This window comes from Somniosus microcephalus, chromosome 13, assembly GCF_052327205.1.
Source record: "Somniosus microcephalus isolate GS21.2 chromosome 13, FLI_Smic_1.0, whole genome shotgun sequence".
Taxonomy (NCBI): Eukaryota; Metazoa; Chordata; class Chondrichthyes; order Squaliformes; family Somniosidae; genus Somniosus; species Somniosus microcephalus.
The window spans coordinates 181,893,372-181,913,551 of NC_140999.1; the positions used below are offsets into that span (position 1 = coordinate 181,893,372).

Below are 20,180 nucleotides of genomic sequence, written 5' to 3' on the forward strand. Positions count from 1 at the left end.
AAAGGCACAAACCAAAAGTGTGGATAAAAAATATGAAAATATAATAGGGGCCGAGGTTATGATCGGAAATTGTTGAATTCAATATTGAGTCCGGAAGGCTGTAAAGTGCCTAGTCGGAAGATGAGGTGATGAAAGTAACTCACTGAAATTGCACTGATAATTAATAGTTACACTCAGATTCCCCTCATAATCAACAGTGATTTTTTTTTTCGTTCATGGGATGTGGGCGTCACTGTCAAGGCCAGCGTTTATTGCCCATCCCTAATTGCCCTCGAGAAGGTGGTGGTGAGCCGCCTTCTTGAACCGCTGCAGTCCGTGTGGTGAAGGTACTCCCACAGTGCTGTTAGGGAGGGAGTTCCAGGATATCCTACCTGTAACTCGTCATAATCCTATAAGCCGCTGATGTTCACCCTGTAACTACAGCCAGAATCAACCGCCACTGCATGGCCACAAATCTCTGATTTGCAATTCAGTTGATGGAAGCCCGCCCTGCTAACAGCGCAAAATTAGGAAGTTACTCTCGCGATGTCGTCAACTGTCAGAAAGCTTCCTGACGTTCACTTCTATATCTCGTACTCGTACAATGGTCGCTAGGGTGGGCTAATAATGGAGGGTAACCCCACCCCCCCTACCCCAACTATGAAACTGTACCCCAGTATTGCAGTCAACACCTTCCAAAGAGGAGGTGAGGGGAGAAAAATTGGAGAGAAGATTAGAAAAAACAAAAGAAAGCAAGTTGTGTGTCGGCACAGCGCATCGGAACACAGAGTGAGGAGGCATCAGTCCGCTCCCACAGTGCTAACCACAGTTACGTCACTGCAGGGTGGCGCTGAATGGGACCTTGGGACAGGGAAGAGACAGATCGACGAATCACCACCATTAGGGTGTTGTCACTGATTTCCTGAAGACGGGTTCAGAGGAGCAGCTAAAGGGGGGTCGAGGATGGGATTCACCAGCTCAGACTCTCGGCTGTAATTGGTGTGCAGCTGAGGTGACCTCCAGAGGGGGGAAAATAGATTGAAAGAGAAGGTCGGGGTTCTTACACTCTGTGACATGAATCAGACATTCATGAAAGAAAGACTTATGAAATAATACTGAGCGGCCTGCGGGTGGTGCTGTCCAGGGAGAGTATAAATACTCGGGCACGGGCCCAGTTTGCACAGGATATTCTTAACAGGAACTAGTGAAGGACACAACTAGACCGCCATGTTGTAAATCAATTGATTAAAGCTTTGTTTAATGCTTAGACCAAGTGCCTAGTAGTTTTCTTACGTCAATCTGTATATAAATAAATGTTTTACCGTTGCTGACTGCGGAGGGAGGGGGGGCGGTTCAAGCACTGTGTAAAAAAGTAAATGTCTCATCAAGGCACATAATTATTACTGTTATGTTTGAGAGAGTGGGCAATTCAGAGGTATTGGATTTTGGGACTGGTGCTGTATTTTACTGTGTTCCTATATTAACTGTTGCTCAGTCACAGGAACAGTAAGGTATATTCCCTGAATCCTCACCCAGCGTGGGGTGCCTGCCTTGCTCTGAGTGCCGTTCAGCTCGTTGCAATATTTGTTAGGCAAGGATATTCAGAGTTACGGAAGCAAGGCAGGTAGATGGAGTTAAGATACAGATTAGCATGATAGAATTGAATGGCGGAACAGGCTCGAGGGGCTAAATGGCCTACTCCTGTACCTGTTTTCTGATCCGCACTCACGGTGGGCTAGTTTTTTTTCTATTATTCATTGTCAGGATGGGGACGTCGCTGGCAAGGCCGTCATACATACAAAGGCATGGATTGTGTTACCAGGAACATCTGTGTCTCTTCTAAGAAACATAAATGAATAGAAAGAAAAAACTTGCATTTATAGAGCGCCTTTCACGATCTCAGGATGTCCCAAAGCGCTTTTACAACTGATTAAGTACATTTGAAGCGTAGTCACTGTTGTAATGCAGGGAAAAACAGCAGCGCCTTTCCCAGTCACTTGGTTTTTTTTCTGTTCATTACTGGGCGTCGCTGACAAAGCCGCCATTTATTGCCCATCCCTAGTTAACTAAGATGGTGTTGTGCCTTCTTGATTTGAAACAACCGTGTGGCTTGCTAGGCTAGGCCACTTCAAAGGGCAGTTAAAAGTCAATAATGTTGGTGTGTGATTTTTTTTTATTCGTTGATGGGATGTGGGCGTCGCTGGCAAGGCCAGCATTTATTGCCCACCCCTAGTTGCCCTGAGAAGGTGGTTGGCGGGGGTTGGTGGGGGTGGGGAGGGAGGGAGGGGGAGGATGAGCGCATTCTTGACCCTCTGCAGTCCTTGTGGTCTTGTTTTTTTTTTGTAGTAGTTCAATACAACTGTGTGGCTTGCTAGGCCATTTCAGACGGCCATGAACGGTGACACGGAATATCTATCCTTGTATTAATACTCACATTGTATGAAACAATTTTAAAAATCTTTCTGGAATGAACATCAGTGTTACCAACAGGAACGGAGTTACACTGAGGTACAGTGAGTGAGTTACAGTGACAACAGTCAGGTTATTATTGTCAACGACACAACCATTACAACAACAACAATATTTATTTATATAGTGCCTTTAACGTAGTAAAACGTCCCAAGACGCTGCACAGGAGTATTTTAAGACAATAAATTTGACACCGAGCCACATAAGGATAAATTAGGGCAGGTGACCAAAAGCTTGGTCAAAGAGGTAGGTTTTAAGGAGCGTCTTAAAGGAGGAAAGAGAGGTAGCGAGGTGGAGAGGTTTAGGGAGGGAATTCCAGAGCTTAGGGCCTAGGCAGCTGAAGGCATGGCCACCAAAGGTTGAGCGATTATAGGGATGCTCAAGAGGGCAGAATTAGAGGAGCGCAGATATCTCGGTGGGGGTGGGGTTGTGGAGCTGAAGGAGATTACAGAGATAGGGAGAGGCGAGGCCATGGAGGGATTTGAAAACAAGGATGAGAATTTTGAAATCGAGGCATTGTTTAACCGGGAGGCAATGTAGGTCAGCGAGCAAAGGGGAGATGGGCGAACGGGACTTGGTGAGAGTCAGGACACGGGCAGCTGAGTTTTGGATGACCTCAAGTTTACGTAGGGTGGAATGTGGGAGGCCAGCCAGGAGTGCGTTGGAATAGTCAAGTCTAGAGGTAACAGAGGCATGGATTGTGTTACCAGGAACATCCGTGTCTCTTCTAAGAAACATAAATGAATAGAAAGAAAAAACTTGCATTTATAGAGCGCCGTTCACGATCTCAGGATGTCCCAAAGCGCTTTTACAACCGATTAAGTACATTTGAAGTGTAGTCACTGTTGTAATGCAGGGAAAAACAGCAGCGCCTTTCCCAGTCACTTGTTTTTTTTTCTGTTCATTACTCAGTTAATCACCTTAATTAACTAAGATGGTGTTGTGCCTTCTTGATTTGATACAACCGTGTGGCTTGCTAGGCTAGGCCACTTCAAAGGGCAGTTAAAAGTCAATAATGTTGGTGTGTGACTTTTTTTATTCATTCACGGGATGTGGGTGTTGCTGGCTGTTAGATCCGTGTATCTTAATGTTGTGTCCTTCAATAATCAGACAAAAGACTGCAGGGAACGATTAAACAGGTGTTTACTGAATGAGGGTTACTCTAGAACTAACTGTACAGATCACTACTCAGGGTTTATATACAGGTGTGGTCACTGCCGGTACTACAGGATACAGGAGCTGTTAAAAGTAGTTCTCCCCTTAAAGGTACATACATTACAGGTTGCAGTACTCAAATGCAACTGAATGCTAGGCTGGGGCATTTAGGATACTAGAGGTATAAGTGTTGATGGGACAAGTGACCTGTTCTTGTCTTTGATGTTCTTCTTTCTGAGGAAGTACCAAGAGAGAGAGTGCTGCACTGTCGGAGATGCAGTCTTCCAGATGATATGTTAAACCATTGCCCCATTTGCCCTCTCAGGTGGACATAAAAGGTCCCACGGCCACTAACCTAAGAAGATCAGGTGAATTCTTCTGGTGTCCTGGTTAACATTTATCCCTCAACCAAAAGCTAAAACAAGTGATCTGGTCATTTATGTCACTGCTGTTTGTGGGACCTTTGCTGTGCACAAGTTAGCTGCCACGTTTCCTACATTGCAAAAACAGTGGCCACACTTCAAAAATACTTAATTGGCTGTAAAGTGCTTTGGGACATCCTGAGATCATGAAAGGCACCATATAAATGGAAGTCTTTCTTTCTTCAGTAAGCTGTATCTGTCACCTAAAGAGGTGGTGAGTAAGAACTTTAAAGCAAAGAAATAAATAATCATGAGTGTGTCCCCTCACCGCCCCCACCCCCCCGCCCCCCAGATGAACCACAGGAGAATGAACCAGCTGCTGAGGAGAGTAATGCTAATCAAGAAACAGCAAATGAAAGGTAGGAAATAAAAAGGGCTTTTAGGGGTGCTATAAGGAGGTCAATAAGTGGTGCTTACAAAGGGGTCAAAGTTCCTTTGGTCACAGTGTGTTGCGACATAGCAAGTGTATTTACGAAGATTTCCTCTGTTTGCTATTGGTTAATGAGATACTTAGCCAGATAAAGCAAACCTGAAACAATACTTTCTGACACCCCATGGCAGTGAGACAAGAGGTCAACATTGTGAAGGGCAAGCCTAGGACAAATGTCAAGATGGCAGTCCACAGCTGGAATGGGTTGTCAGAAGGTTTGGTGAAGGGCACTGGACTTATTTACGAAAGGACTAAATGCTGCAATAAAAAAAAGTTGGGAGTTATTCAGGAAGAAGAAAATCAATGGGCAGCGTGACTGAGATTGAGCATTCAGCGGAGCCCATCAAACCTGCATCCCACCACTCGATGGTCCTGCCACCATTGCATCTCTTTGCAGCTTTTTACTTTGACATTTGAATTTTAATCATTGTTATTTTACCCTCTGTAAAATTTATCTTTAAGTGGGGGAGAGAAAGGCAAATTATTTTACAAGATTATAATGTGCCCTCTCTGATGTGTGGTGCGACAGTGTAGCTTACTAGGACATATGTGTCGGGAACTGAGACCGTCTCCTGAAGGCCCCTTACAAACCTGAAGAAGTATAACATCCTGGAATTTTATCTGTATTCCTACCAAGGACTAATAGCAGTTGGGTTGCCAACTCTGATTGAACGTATTCCTGGAGGTTTCATCACATGACCTCCTGCCCCCCACCGCCCCGCCCCCACACTCCCGCCATTGGTCGCCCAACATGTCCATCCTCGCAGTGCACCGCCTTCCTACACCAACCACAAAGCGAATAGACTCTTCATTACCCAATTGGATTATTCTTGACTCTCGGTTAAACAGCCTTTTTTTTTCTCCCTATCCAATACTTTTAGAACTAGTAAAGAATAGTGTTCAAAGAATTTTATTTTTTTTAATACACAATGGGGGAGAAATTCAGTAGATTGCGCCACCCGTTAGCGCCTTAAGAGGGCGCTAAGTGGGTCGCAAGCCAACTGGCGCCCGGGCGCGGCACTGTCCACGCCTCCCGCTAAATTCCGCAGGACGTTAGTGGTGGCGCTAACCGTTAGCGCTGCGCCGCTGCCGATGACATCATCGGTGTGCGCAGCGCCCCGCTGATGCCCCGGCTGCGATATTTGGCAGCGCCCCCTGATTTACCGCCGGACGCTATGTCCGACCGGTTCAGGGGGGCCTACCTGCGGCCGGGGAGGTGCAAATTAAAGGCGAGGTGCGGGGCGGCCATTTTTGTTGTTGGCCGCCTGCCAGCACCTGCCTGCGCTCCCGTCCCCAGCTCCCTGAACCACCCTCCCCGCGGAGTGCCGGCTGCGCTCCAAGAGCCCGGCACTTCTCTTCGGTGCCGGGCTCTTTTGCCTGCACTCCTGATCCCCGGGGGCCCAGCTGGGCTCCAGATCGCGCTGCACAAGGCCCCTCCCCTTTAAGAAGGGGAGGAAGGCCTGCAATACCGCAACGCTACATGCCGCAGCATGTGGCGCTGTGGCATGTAGCGCCACGATATCCACTCACAGCGCCCCAAGAGGGATGCGGGGCGCCTCCAGTAGCGCTGCGCTTCCCTTTGGGGCGCAACCACTCAATTTCCGGTGCGGGGGCGCGAATGTTTCCGGGGCGCTACTTTTAGCGCCCTGGCGAGGCTGGCGCCCCAAACGGGGCTATACTCAATTTCTCCCCCAATAAATTCAGTTGTTTGCACCGCCTGTTAGCGCCTTAAGAGGGCGCTAATTGGGGCGCAAAGCAACTAGCGCCCGGACACGGCAATGCTTGCGCCGCTCACGAAATTAACTAGACATTTTGCGCTGGCGCTAAACACTACCGCCACGATCTCCTGCGCCGGCAGATCATGACGTCAGTCGAGTGCGCAACGCCCCGTTAGCACCCCAGACCGGATATTGAGTGGCGCCCCCTGCCTTACCGCCTGCCGCTAGCAACAACAGGTTGAGGGGAGCATTATGCTGTCAGAAAGGGACTGGGGGAGTGCTGTTTAAAGGCGACCGCTTCCTGCCTTTTTTTGTCGGTGACATTTTTGCACCGCGCATTCTGAGAGAGAGAGAGAGAGAGAGAGAGACTTCTGGAGAGATTCAACGCTGTGTGAAGGAGTTTTGAGTACTGAGCAGCACTTTGAAGGTTTATTTTGATTTGCCCTTCCTTGCTTTGCCAGCGCTCTGAGGTAGCGCCTCACTTCTCAGCCTTTGCACCTTAAGACAGGTGTGAAGCACCTGATTTAACGCTCCAATCACCTCCAGGGGCGATAAAAGCCAAGTTTGCTGTCGGAGGCGATAATTAGCGCCAGGCGCTAAACTTTGCGCACGGCCGATAATAGCGCCCCAAATGAGGCGATACCGAATTTTTCCCCCAATCTTTTATTGCTCCTCCGATTTTTTTTCCCTTGGGTTTCTCCTGGAGATTAGTCTTTAATTCCTGGAGACTCCAGGGCATTCCGATGGGTTGGCTGTGCGGCCCATTCAAATTACCGCCCATGCGCAGTCTTTTCCATTATAAAGCCGTTGAGTGGCCTGCGCGGGATCTCCAGGGCATGCAGCGTAACGGGAAGATTGTTGCTAACCCTAGGTAGCATGCTTTGCTTGCCTGACCCAGCTATCATTTCAATCTGCCAACCTTGCTGTAAAAGCATCTTGTATCCCAGCTCCTCCATGTCGCACCACTAGGCTGGAAGCCTCACAATAGCAGATAGTTCCATCTTGTGCAAGAAAGGATAAAATCTAAATCTTATACTTGGGGTGGGGTATATAACTGAGACAGTTATAACCCGAGTGTCTTATACTGTAATGTGGCTCGGTGTCAAATTTTGTTTGATAACGCTCCTGTGAAGCGCTTTGGGACATTTTACTATATTAAAAGCGCCATATAAATGCAAGTTGTTGTGGTTGGTGGTGGAGGGTATAGCTGAGACAGTGTTATAAACTGAGCGCCTTATACTGGGGTGGACTGTATAATGAAGATAATATTATAACTGACAGCTCTATACTGGGGTGAGATATAAAACTGAGACAGTTTATATCTAGCAACTTAGTCCTCAGATAATGAGGCAGTCCATACCCGAATGCAGCAAGACCTGGATGACATTCAGGTTTGGGCTGATGAGTGGTAACATTCGTGCCACACAGGTGCCAGGCACTGACTGTCTCCAATAAGCGAGAGTCGAACCACCGCCCCTTGACATTCAACAGCATTACCAGCTAAGGTGACTCGGGCCGGGCCTCACGCGCTAGACCGCGCACGGGCCGGCCCTGAGCCGCTGATCCGCACACGGGGGCTTCGGGTCACCGCGTCCGGGCTCTGAGGATACGGAGCGAGAGAGGGGGAGGGAGGGAGAGAGAGGAAATCAGGGAGAGACAGGGGGAGGGAGAGAGAGGGGGAGGGAGGGAGAGGAGAGGGGGAGGGAGGGGGAGGAGAGGGGGAGGGAGGGTGAGGAGGGAGGGTGAGGAGAGGGGAGGGAGGGAGAGGAGAGGGGGAGGGGGAGGGAGAGAGGGGAGGGAAGGAGAGAGAGTAAAGCAGGGACAGGGGGAGGGAGAGAGAGCGGGGAGGGAGAGAGAGGGGGAGGGAGAATGAGGGGGAGGGAGGGAGAGGAGAGGGGGAGGGAGGGAGAGGGGGAGGGAGGGAGAGGAGGGAGGGAGAGGAGAGGGCAAGAGGGAGAGAGAGGGAGGGAGAGAGAGGGGACAGACAGGGGCACGGAGAGAGGGGTGGGAGAGGGGCAGGGAGAGAGGGGGGGAGAGGGGCAGGGAGAGAGAGGGGGAGGGACAGAGAGAGGGTCAGGGAGGGAAAGAGTGACACAGAGCAGGGGAGCGGCAGCGCCCGGCCGTAAACCACACGGCCCAAAAAAGCCCTGGCAACGCCGGGCCCCCCCAGCTAGTCTCCAATAAGCGAGAGTCTAATCACCTCCCCTTGACATTCAACAGCATTACCATCGCCGAATCTCCTACCATCAACATCCTGGGGGTTACCATTGACCAAAAACTTAACTGGACCAGCCACATAAATACTGTGACAACAAGAGCAGGCCAGAGGCTGGGAATTCTGCGGCGAGTGTCTCACCTCCTGACTCCCCAAAGCCTTTCCACAATCTACAAGGCACAAGTCAGGAGTGTGATGGAATACTCTCCACTTGCCTGGATGAGTGCAGCTCCAACAACACTCAAGAAGCTCGACACCATCCAGGACAAAGCAGCCCGCTTGATTGGCACCCCATCCACCGCCTTAAGCATTCACTCCCTGCACTGCCAGTGTACCGTGGCTGCAGTGTGTACCATCTACAAGATGCACAGCAGCAACTCGCCAAGGCTTCTTCGGCAGCACCTCCCAAACCTGCGACCTCTTCCACCTAGAAGGACAAGGGCAGCAGGCGCATGGGAACACCACCACCTCCAAGTTCCCCTCCAAGTTACAACACCATCCTGACTTGGAAATATATCGGCCGTTCCTTCATCGTCGCTGGGTCAAAATCCTGGAACTCCCTACCTAACAGCACTGTGGGAGCACCGTCACCTCACGAACTGCAGCGGTTCAAGAAGGCGGCTCACCACCACCTTCTCAAGGGCAATTAGGGATAGGCAATTATAGTAATCTGGGATGTAATGTTTAAGTTATCCACCAGATGGAGCCAAAGAGTAAGGTTTCACATTCACCAGTATTTAAGGTAATGGGTCATGTACTCAATGTCCTGGTACACCAGTTATTAAGGTAATGTGGCATTGCATTATGGGTATGACTCAGAGGTTCATCCTCCATCTTGGTGCTCGTGCAGTAAGAAATGGTGCTTTGCCTCCAGCTGTAAGAGATGTCTCTCTGCTACACCGTGTAATAAACAGTTGGGTTTTCTGCCTAAGAACTCGCTTCTCTCAGTTTTGGACCTTACCATTCGGATATCACAGCAATAAATGCTGATATTGTCGGCGAGGCCCACATCCCATGAACGAATATTTAAAACAAATTATACTGGGGGTGGAGTGTAAAGCTTAGACAGTGTTATGACCAAGAGTCTTATATGGGGTGGGGCGTATAACCGAGGCAGTATTCTGACTGAGAACCTGTCGTCAGCTCCAATGGGGCCCTTGATCTCCACAGGAAAACGTGACAATATTTACTTTTATTTTTTTTCAGGAAGGGTGTGGTACAGGAACTTGAAATTGAAGGTCCGCGTCAGCCAAGCAGAGAGCACTATGAGAAGAAGGAACGCAACAACATATCGAAGGGTATACTCCTTTCTATCCCATATGCTGCCACTATCGGAGGATTAGCCACTTTAACAGGGACCCCGCCAACCCTCATTCTTGATGGTCAGCTGAAAAGGTAATAATGGATTTCTAATGCTAGGTTTAAATTTTTTTTTAAACGTTCAGGCCTAGAAATTCAGTTGGGCGCGCCAGCCGTTAGCGCGTTAGGGGGAGTAGATCTCGAGCGCTAGGCGCTTATCGCCCGGGCGCAGCGCGATCTGCGCCTCTCCCCAACTTCAGGACACATTTAGCGCCGGCGCAAAGTCTTAGCGCGCGCCCTGCTGCGCGCGCAGATCATGACGTCATTTAATAGTGCAACGCCCTTTGTGCGCCCCAAACCGGAACTTCACTCGCGCCGGCCCATTGTGCGCCGGGCGTCCCGAGCGACTGTGAAGTGGAACGGTACACAGGCCAGCCGGGCCGGGGGGAGTGCTAATTAAAGGGCACTTACCCAGCAGTATAAAGGCCAGCCATTTTGCAGCATTCACTCTTGTGCAATGGTTTTTTGGACAGAGACCAAGGAGGAGAGTTTACTGGTTTGGACCAACACTTGGACAGGTATTTTTGGCTCAGGCCAGAGCTTACCAATTATCTTAGCCTTCATTCAGAGCTCAGTGTTTGCCAGCATATAATGGGGGCTGCATTGGGTGGCAACGCTGAATTTCAGCCTTATGCCAGAAGGGCTTACAGACGCCGTGAGAGAGTGGCAGCCCTGGCTAGACGCAGAGGGGGGCAACAGGCGTCGCCAACTGAGGCCTTACCCACGCAGGGTATACCGCCAGCAGACCTCCTATCTGACCATGTCTGCCGCGATGTGTGTTAGGAGGCTGCGATTCCGAAGGGAGGTGGTTGCAGACATCTGCCGGCTGCTTCAGAGAGATCTGCAGCCACAGCTGATGCGCAGGACGTCTCTGTCGGTGGCAGTGAAGGTGACGGTGGCTCTCAACTTCTATGCCTCCGGCTCCTTCCAATCCGCTACTGGGGACATCGCTAACATCTCCCAGTTCGCCGTGCATTGCTGCATCCGCCAGGTGACCGAAGCCCTTTTCAGAAGGAGACATCAATTCATCTCCTTCCCCATGACCCTGGACAAGCAGCAGCAGCGTGCAGTGGGGTTTGCAAGAATAGCGGGCTTCCCCATGGTGCAGGGCGCCATTGACTGCACGCATGTGGCTTTGCGGGCACCTCTTGAGCATGCCGAGGATTACCCCAACCGGAAGGGCTACCATTCCCTCAATGTACAGCTGGTGTGTGACCACAGGCAGCGCATCCTAGCTGTCAATGCCCGCTTTCCAGGCAGCAGCCACGATGCCTTTATCCTGCGACAGACAACTGTGGCTGACATGTTCCAGGCACAGCCTCCCCCAAGAGGATGGCTTATCGGGGACAAAGGCTATCCTTTGTGTACCTGGCTCATGACCCCGCTCCGCGCGCCCACAACCCCTGCTGAAGAGGCATACAACGAGAGCCATCAAGCGATGAGGAACCTCATAGAACAAACAATCGGTGTGCTCAAGCAACGGTTCCGCTGTCTCGACCGCTCCGGGGGAGCCCTCCAGTATTCGCAGGATCGAGTCTCCCAATTCGTCGTCGTTTGCTGCATGCTGCACAACCTGGCTATCCGCAGGACTCAGGCACTGCCACCTCACGTTGGACCACCACCTCAGGAGGAGGAGCAGGAGGAGCATGAGGACGACGAGGACGAGGAGTACCAGCCCAGGAGGGACGCACAAGGTCCAAGGGCCGCCCGCCGTCGGCTTATTGAACGTCACTTCTAGGCCCCCTGTCAGGGAATGGCTTGTGCCAATGATGGAACATGATTGCAGCCGCTCCGCAAGCCCTCAGCCGGTTAAGGCAACAAACACTTCAAAGATCAAACATGGACAATGTGAATAAATAAAATGCTTTATTGTACAAACTCTGGGCCCTTCCCACATGAAAACCATAAACAGAGGAAACCCCCAAAAAACACTCAAACACATTACTCGCTCCCACAACCTGGGGAGGATTAACAAAATAGGGCAACTAAAATGGCCGTCATTCTCGGCCTTCGTCCAAAACAAACATCACATCATCGGCCTTCAAAAAACAAACATCCAATTCTCGGCCTCAAGAAACAAACACAAATGGCCACACATTCGACTATTTGGCCCGCTAGGGCGATGCCTTGGCCATCTTTGGGTGGCCCCTGCCCGCCCTGCTGCTCCACCTCAAAGTAAGGCCATTGGCTGCTGCAAGGCTGGGGGCAGGCTCCTGAGGGGCACATGTCGTGACGGCAGATGCCCTTGGGGGTCGGCCTAGTCGAGGTCTGGGCGTCGAGCGGCCGGCTGTTGATTGCTGCAGCTGTGGCTGGCCAGCATCAGTCGCTGCAGCAGCTCCTGGCAGCTCCACTGGGGGAGTGGCAGTGGCGGCTGGAGGAATGGCGGCAAGCTGGCGGATGGCAGGCGCTCGCTGGTCGCCTGAGACACTGGCACTCGCCCGGGCCAGCACTGCAGCATGCGCACCAATCTGCCGAGGGACAGACCGATGTGCTGCTGCAGCGCGCTGGGTGCCCTGGTGATGCCTGGCTGACACAGCGAGTGTGGCAGCAGTGAGTGCCCGTGTTGACCTGTTCACTGACCGCAGCAGAGCAGCCAGTGACTGGACGGCACCACTAATCACCTGGCCATTCGCTGAAAGATCTGCCCGGTATTCCGCCCGACTGGTGGCCTCTAAGGGCCCGAACTCGGCCACACTCCGAGAGAGGGAATCGATGGACTCAGGCAACCGTGCCACTGCCGCCATGAGCTCCGTGTGCCGGCGCTCCGAGTCCGCGGACAAGTCTTCAAGGCGTTCCATCTCCTCGGCGAAGAGCATCTCCTGACTGGAGGCCGGACTCTCCCTCTGGGGAGAAGGCCGCCGAGCTGGCCGACCCTTCCTGCGTTGCTGGAGGCCGCTGGGCCCAGCAATTGGACTCCCCTCCGACGCATCCCCCCTCTGGGGAGAAGGCCGCCGAGCTTCCACCCCCCTCCCGCCTTTCTGCAGCACGCAGGTCCCAGGAGCTCCCCTCCCCTTCGACACTTCCGCCACGCTGCCCTCCAGGGAAGACGTGTCCCCTACATTGGCCTGGGTGGCCGCGGCTGAGGGTTCCCCTGATGGGCCGCCTTCCTCTTGCTCCTCCTCCTGCTCCTCCTCGGAGGGTCTGTCACTGGCAAGTTGAGGGACCTCCTCTTGACCATCTGAAAGCAGGAAGGCACAAGAGTAGCTTTAGAGTGAGGAGAGGGCGTCAGTGCGTGATGCATGAGTGGTGGCATTCAGCACATTGGTCGGACAGTGGCAAAGGATGTAGATCTGATGCGCAAGTGGGACGAGAGAGGTGCAAAAGGTGATGTCCTTACCATTGCTTCCCAGAACAGGGTCGGCATCTCCACATGCAACGGGCCCAATCACCCGGCGACCCACGAGGCGCTCCACGCGATGTTGCAGGTCGGTGAGTGGCTGGATATGGGGTCGTCCTCCCCCGGTCGCAGTCTGGCTCTTGCGATTATTCGCCAGCTTGGCCTGCAAGAGAAAGGACGGCCTCTAAGTACAGTGTGTCGCCGTGATCTTGTGTGCACTGCCTCCCATGGTGGAATAGCCTGGCCAGTGTGTCGCCATGATCTGCTGTGCACTGCCTCCCATGGTGGAATAGCCTGGCCAGTGTGTCGCCATGATCCGGTGTGCACTGCCTCCCATGGTGGAATAGCCTGGCCAGTGTGTCGCCATGATCTGCTGTGCACTGCCTCCTATGGTGGAATAGCCTGGCCAGTGTGTCGCCATGATCTGGTGTGCACTGCCTCCCATGGTGGAATAGCCTGGCCAGTGTGTCGCCATGATCTGCTGTGCACTGCCTCCCATGGTGGACTAGCCTGGCCAGTGTGTCGCCATGATCTGGTGTGCACTGCCTCCCATGGTGGAATAGCCTGGCCAGTGTGTCGCCATGATCTGCTGTGCACTGCCTCCCATGGTGGAATAGCTTGGCCAGTGTGTTCAGTGCAGAATGTGCAATTGATGCTCATGCCTGTGCCATAGCTGCTGGATGAAGGCTGGCCATTAGAGCTTTCAGGTCCCTTTGCCCATAATGTGAGGTGCACATGCAAGGATGAGGAGGTCATTGGAAAGGGTACTCACCCTGACAATGCGTGTGAGGTCATTTAACTTTTTGCGGCATTGGGCACCGGTCCTGGGGACGTCGCTGTTGGCTGACAGCTTGCTGGCGACATGCCTCCAGGCTCTCCTGTAGACGCGGACCGTCGCCTTCTTGCCATTGTCCGGGTACAAAACATGGCGCCTCTTCTCCACAGCAGCAAGCAGCACACTCAGATCACGCTCTGAGAAGCGCTACGCACGGTCACGGGCCTTCTCCATGTCTTCAGGCGCTATTTGGGTCCAGCAGCAGTGTTCAGGCCTAGCTGGAGGGCTCCACTATCCAGGGCGTGGCAGCAGACACAGTCGACCCTTCCCCCTTAAGAGCTGGCCGGCGCCAGGGTGCCTGCTGTCAGTCACGAGATGGCCGCGCCTGCGCTGCGCCCGGCCTCGGCGCTATCGATCACCACCTCCGGCTTAGCGCCCAAAGAGAGGCGTCCAACAGCAGTTTTAGCGCTCGCCCAAACTAGTAGGGCGAAGCTAATGAATATCGGAGAAGTGGCCTAGATTTGGCGGCGGCCGCAAACTTTAGCGGACGCCCCACTTTAGCGCCCCAAAAGTGGCGTCAATGAATTTCTAGGCCTCAAAGTTTAATACGTTAGTGTCACGAAAACAGAGACACGCGCGGCTGCGAGTTCACCAGCTGGGACCAGGAAGATCCCAGGTTTGATACCTGGGTTTGTGTTGAGTAAGCTAAACTAAGCTGAGGTGAGCAGAAGGAGTGGGAAAAATAATGAGCCGTCCGGTGAACGCTGCTGGAAAGTGTACATGCGGGGTGAGGGCGGGATATGGGTTCACTGTGATGTCATAAGAACATAAGAAATAGGAGCAGGAGTCGGCCATTTGGCCCCTCGAGCCTGCTCTGCCATTTAATGAGATCATGGCTGATCTGATCTTGGGCTCAGCTCCATTTCCCGCTCCCCATAACCCATCACTCCCTTATTGTTCAAAAATCTATCTCCACCTTAAATATATTCAATGACCCAGCCTCTGGGGCAGAGAATTCCACAGATTTACAACCCTCTGAGAGAAGAAATTCCTCCTCATCTCATTTTTAAATGGGCGACCCTTTATTCTGAAACTATGCCCCCTAGTTCTAGATTCCCCCATGAGGGGAAACATCTTTTCTCGAACCCCCTCAGTATCTTATATGTTTCAATAAGATCACCTCTCATTCTTCTAAACTCCAATGAGTATAGACCCAACCTGCTCAACCTTTCTTCATAAGTCAACCCCTTCATCTCAGGAATCAACCTCGTGAACCTTCTCTGAACTGCCTCCTGATGTGCCTCAATAAATCCGAGACTCGATGTTAGCGAAACAAAACAAGGCTTTTATTGACTTAGAAGGTAACACACAGAGGAGAATGTATCTTCCATCCAGAGGTCTGCCGTACTGGATGTGCTGCAGGCTGGGCCAGCTTACATAGGAGCCAGGTATGGGCGGAGCCCTACACACAGTACAATACAATGGAAATGAAACTGAAACCAACCACAGTCACAGGCAGAGAAATACTGATGAGTGATGAATGGAATATTTCATCACACCTCCAACGCCAGTATATCCTTCCTTAAATAAGGGGACCTAAACTGCACGCAGTACCCCAGGTGTGGTCTCACTGTAGTTGTATAACTGGCCAACACGTGCTGTCACAATCTTAAAATTAGAGCTAGGCCGTATTCAGGAGTGAAATCAGGAAGCACTTTTTCGTAGTGGAAATATGAAATAACAACAGAAAATGCTGGAAACACTCAGCAAGCAGGTCAGGCAGCATCCGTGGAGAGAGAGAAACATTGTTAACGTTTCAGGTCTGTGACCCTTGGTCAGAAAAAAGTTAGAGATGTAACAGATTTTAAGCAAGTGCAGGGGCAGGGAAAGGGGGGAGGGGAGGAAAGAACAAAAGGGACGGTCTGTGATAGGATGGAAGGCAGGAGAGATTAAAAGCTGCAAATGGGGATGGCAGAATCATCAACACCTGCCGCCTGAAAAAATAGGGGCAGGGGTTATAGTCTGAAATTGTTGAACTAAGGATAAGGGGTAAGCCATTTAGGACTGAGATGAGGAGGAATTTCTTCACCCAGAGAGTGGTGAACCTGTGGAATTCTCTACTACAGAAGGCAGTTGAGGCCAATTCATTAAATATATTCAAGAAGGAGTTGGATATATTTCTTAAGGCTAAAGGGATCAAGGGATATGGGGAGAGAGCAGGGACAGGGTACTGAATTTGGATGATCAGCCATGATCTCATTAAATGGCGGAGCAGGCTCGAGGGGCCGAATGGCCTACTCCTGCTCCTATCTTCTATGTTTAACTCAGTGTTGAGTCCAGAGGCTGTAAAGTGCCTAATCGGAAGATGAGGTGCTGTTCCTCGAGTTTACGTTGAGCTTCCGTGGAACAATGCAAGAGGCCGAGGACAGTGAGGTCTGAGTGGGAATGGGACGATGAATTAAAATGACAGGCGACCGGAAGCTCGGGGTCACCCTTACGGACTGAACGGAGGTGTTCCACAAAGTGGTCACACAATCTGTGTTTGATCTCCCCAGTGTAGAGGAGGCCGCATCGTGAGCGGCGAATACAGTATACTAAATTGCAAGAAGTACAAGTAAATCGCTGTTTCACCTGGAAGGGGTGTTTGGGGCCCTGGACAGTGGGAAGGGAGGAGGTAAAAGCGCAGGTGTTGCATCTCTTGTGCTTGCACAGGAAGGTGCTGTGGGAAGGGGTGTTGGGGATGATTGAGGAGTGGACCAGGGTGTCGCGGAGGGAGCGATCCCTTTGGAATGCTGAAAGGGGCGGGGAAGATGTGTTTGGTGGTGGGATCACGCTGGAGATGGCGGAAATGGCGGAGGATGATCCGTTGAATGTGGAAGCTGGTGGGGGTGAAAGGTGAGGACAAGGGGAACCCTATCGTGGTTCTGGGAGGGAGGGGAAGGGGTGAGAGCAGAAGTGCGGGAAATGGAATGGACACGGTCAAGGGCCGTGTCAACTACGGTAGGGGGGAATCCTCAGTTGAGGAAAAAGGAAGACATATCGGAAGCACTAGTATGGAAGGTGGCATCGTCAGAACAGATGCGACGGAGACGGAGAAACTGGGAGAATGGAAGAGAGTCCTTACAGGAAGTGGGGTGGGAGGAAGTGTAGTCCAGGTAGCTGTGGGAGTCAGTGGGCTTATAGTGAATGTTTGTCAATAGCCTATCCCCAGAGATGGAGACAGAGAAGTCGAGGAACGGAAGGGAAGAGTCGGAGATGGGGCCAGGAAACTGGAAACTGTTAAAGTGGCGGAGGGCGTCGGAAGAGTCGCGGATGTAGATGGGAAGAGACTGGACAAGGGGAGAAAAAATAGAGCTGAGATAGGAAGAAATCAGTTCTGTGGAGCAAGAAGAGGCTAAAACGATAAGTCTACCAGGGCAGCCCTGTAGAAGGAGGTAGAAGCGGGCTGTGCGGGGTTGGGGGGACTATGAGGTTGACAGCCGTGGAGGGAAGATCTCCAGAGATGAGGTCAGTGACAGTCTTGGAAACAATGGCTTGATGTTTGGAAGTGGGGTCATGGTCCAGGGGGAGGTAGGAGGAGGTGTCGGAGATTTGGCGTTTGCCCCACCCCGAAAAGGCTGTAAATGCTCAGTCCATTGCAGCTTTCAAGACTCTGATCGACAGATTTTTATTAGGTAAGGGTATCAAGGGATATGGATCAAAGGCAGGGAAATTATTTGAAGAAGGGTCAAACCCGAAACGTCAACTCAAATTTCTCTCCACGGATGTTGCCTGACTTGCTGAGTTTTTCCAGCATTTTCTGTTGTTATTAGGGAAATTATTTAGGTTGCAGATCAGCCGCGATCTAATTGAATGACGAAACAGGTTGGAGAGGCTGAATGGCCTACTCCTGTTTCTATGCAAGGATGGCTAGTTATGGGGTTGCTGGCATTTATTGAAGAGCAGCAAGAGTCTGTTTATTCAGGAGATGGTGGAAGAGAAGGGGAGGAAATGAGGGAGTGGAAGAGAAACTCACTGAAGTATACTGTATTATTTTACTGTATAAAACCTCAGGTAAAATCCAGCTACCTTCTAGCTCCAGCTGGCTTGTCCAACTCCTATTCCGAGAAGCCCGATAGTTCTACACTATTAAAGCCAATCGAAATAAAAAGCGGGAGAGATGTAAAATAGGCTGCCGGCTCGCTTACACTATTGCTCAAAGTTAAAAAAAGAATGACTTACATATATGCAGCGCCTTTCACGACCTCAGGACGTCCCAAAGCGCTTTACAGCCAATGAAGTACTTTTGAAGTGTAGTCACTGTGGTAATGTGGGAAACGCGGGAGCCAATTTTCGCACAGCAAGCTCCCACAAACAGCAATGTGATAATGACCAGGTCATCTATTTTAGATGTTGATTGAGGGATTAATATTGACCCAGGACACCGGGGATAACTCCCCTGGCTCTTCTTCGAAATAGTGCCGTGGGATCTTTTACGTCCACCTGAGAGAGCAGATGAGGCTTCTGTTTTAATTTCTCATCTGAAAGATGGCACCTCTGACAGTGCAGCGCTCCCTCAGCACTGCACTGGGAGTGTCAGCCTGGATTTTTTGCGCTTAGGTCTCTGGAGTAGGACTTGAACCCATAACCTTCTGACTCGGAGGCGAGAGTGGGACCCTGTCCTTAATTTTTCTACGTTTGCAAATTTAGAACGGCAATCTCAGAGGCACAAGATCACGTTGTCTCCTTAACCTGAGGGCACGCAATGGGCTGGAGAAAGATGGGGGCAGAGGGGTGGCGACACTAGGAGAAAGTGAAAAATGGATTCCCAGAAAGCGCACCCTCATTTACACTTGTGGGGAGGCCAAAACTAGTGATCAGCAATATAAAATAGTCACTAATAAATCGAATAAGGAATCCTGCAAATCCATTGGAAGGATAGGCGCACCAATGTCAGTGTTCTTGCTCAGGCCAACATCCCCAGCATCGAAGCTTTGACCACGCTTGATCAGCTCCGATGGACGGGTCACATCATCCACATGCCCGATACGAGACTCCCAAAACAAGCGCTCTACTCGGAGCTCCGACACGGCAAGAGAGCCCCAGGTGGGCAGAGGAAACGCTTCAAGGACACCCTCAAAGCCTCCTTGAAAAAGTGTAACATCCCCACCGACACCTGGGAATCCCTGGCCCAAGACCGCACAAAGTGGAGGAGAAGCATCCGGGAAGGCACCGAACACCTCGAGTCTCTTCGCCGGGAGCAAGCGGAAGCCAAGCGCAGGCAGCGCAAGGAGCGCACATCAACCCAAGCGCCCCACCCACCCGCCCCTTCAACCACCGTCTGCCCCACCTGTGACAGAGACTGTAGGTCCCGCATTGGATTGATCAGTCACCTGCGAACTCATCTATATATATAAAGCGGTTTGTCTGTTTGTCTGTCTGTCTGTCTGTCCGCTAAACACTCAAAAGTTATACAGCGTACCTACACGCATGTTATATCAAAAGAAAGCTTATCATTAGGGGAGTCTAATAGGTGTATTTACTTTTTGGTCAGACAAAAATTGTTCGGACAGTATACAAAAAAGGCTAAAAAAAACGGCAAACTTCCGCTCATTAGCGTTGAGTGACGTGATGGTTGACCAATCGTACAGGGGATTAACCTGATGGTTGACCAATCGGTACGTCACGGGGTGTGTTTCATTGCGTGTGTGGGCGGGCCTAATCCTTCTGAGCTGAGGTGAGTGGCCGCCATCTTGATTCCTAACTATTGATTTATTTTTCCCACTTTCTGTGTGTACCCCATTAGGTTCTTTTCTGCAGTTGTCTTCTTAGCTATGGGGTGCTTAAAAACCTGAACTTTAATATTTAGGAATCTCTCTTTATTGTAGTGGATGCGCGGAGTCGCGGCCTAGCAGCGCGGGAAGCCTGTGCCTCGAGTTCAGCCGATTCCCGGAGCGCCCGGAACCTGTTGAACCTGCTCAAGGCCGTTCATTTCCGTGCACATGTCAATGTTTTCCCCTCGGCCAACGGCATCAGTGCGACGGCCGAGGCCGCCAAAAGCGTCCAGGGGAACGTGTTCATCCAGGTGCCGAGGCCCGGGCCACGGGGCGGAAAGCTGACCAGGTCACCGTCTTCGCCTCGGCCAACAGCATCAGGGTGACGGCCGAGGCCGCCAAAAACGTCCAGGGGAACGCGTTCATCCAGGTGCCGAGGCCCGGGCCCCAGGGCGGAAAGAGGGATTGGAGCGGGGGATGAGGGCTCCAGGAGGGGGGGGGGGAGGGGAGAGGGTAAGAGGGAAGGGGGGGAGTGGGGGAAGAGGGAGGAGGGGGAGGGCTCTCTCTT

The 20,180-nt window shown here is 51.6% G+C and overlaps 1 pseudogene across 1 annotated transcript in view; it reads left to right on the forward strand.

The window, feature by feature from the left end:
• Positions 1-9,202: 9,202 nt before the first annotated feature.
• LOC147108839 (Na(+)/dicarboxylate cotransporter 3-like) overlaps positions 9,203-20,180 on the forward strand; it is a 54,596-nt pseudogene continuing 43,618 nt past the window's right edge. Inside the window, exons 1-3 of the transcript XR_015080676.1 lie at positions 9,203-9,264; positions 9,595-9,783; position 10,323. The product of XR_015080676.1 is annotated as a Na(+)/dicarboxylate cotransporter 3-like (transcript). The remainder of the gene's footprint in view (positions 9,265-9,594; positions 9,784-10,322; positions 10,324-20,180) is intronic.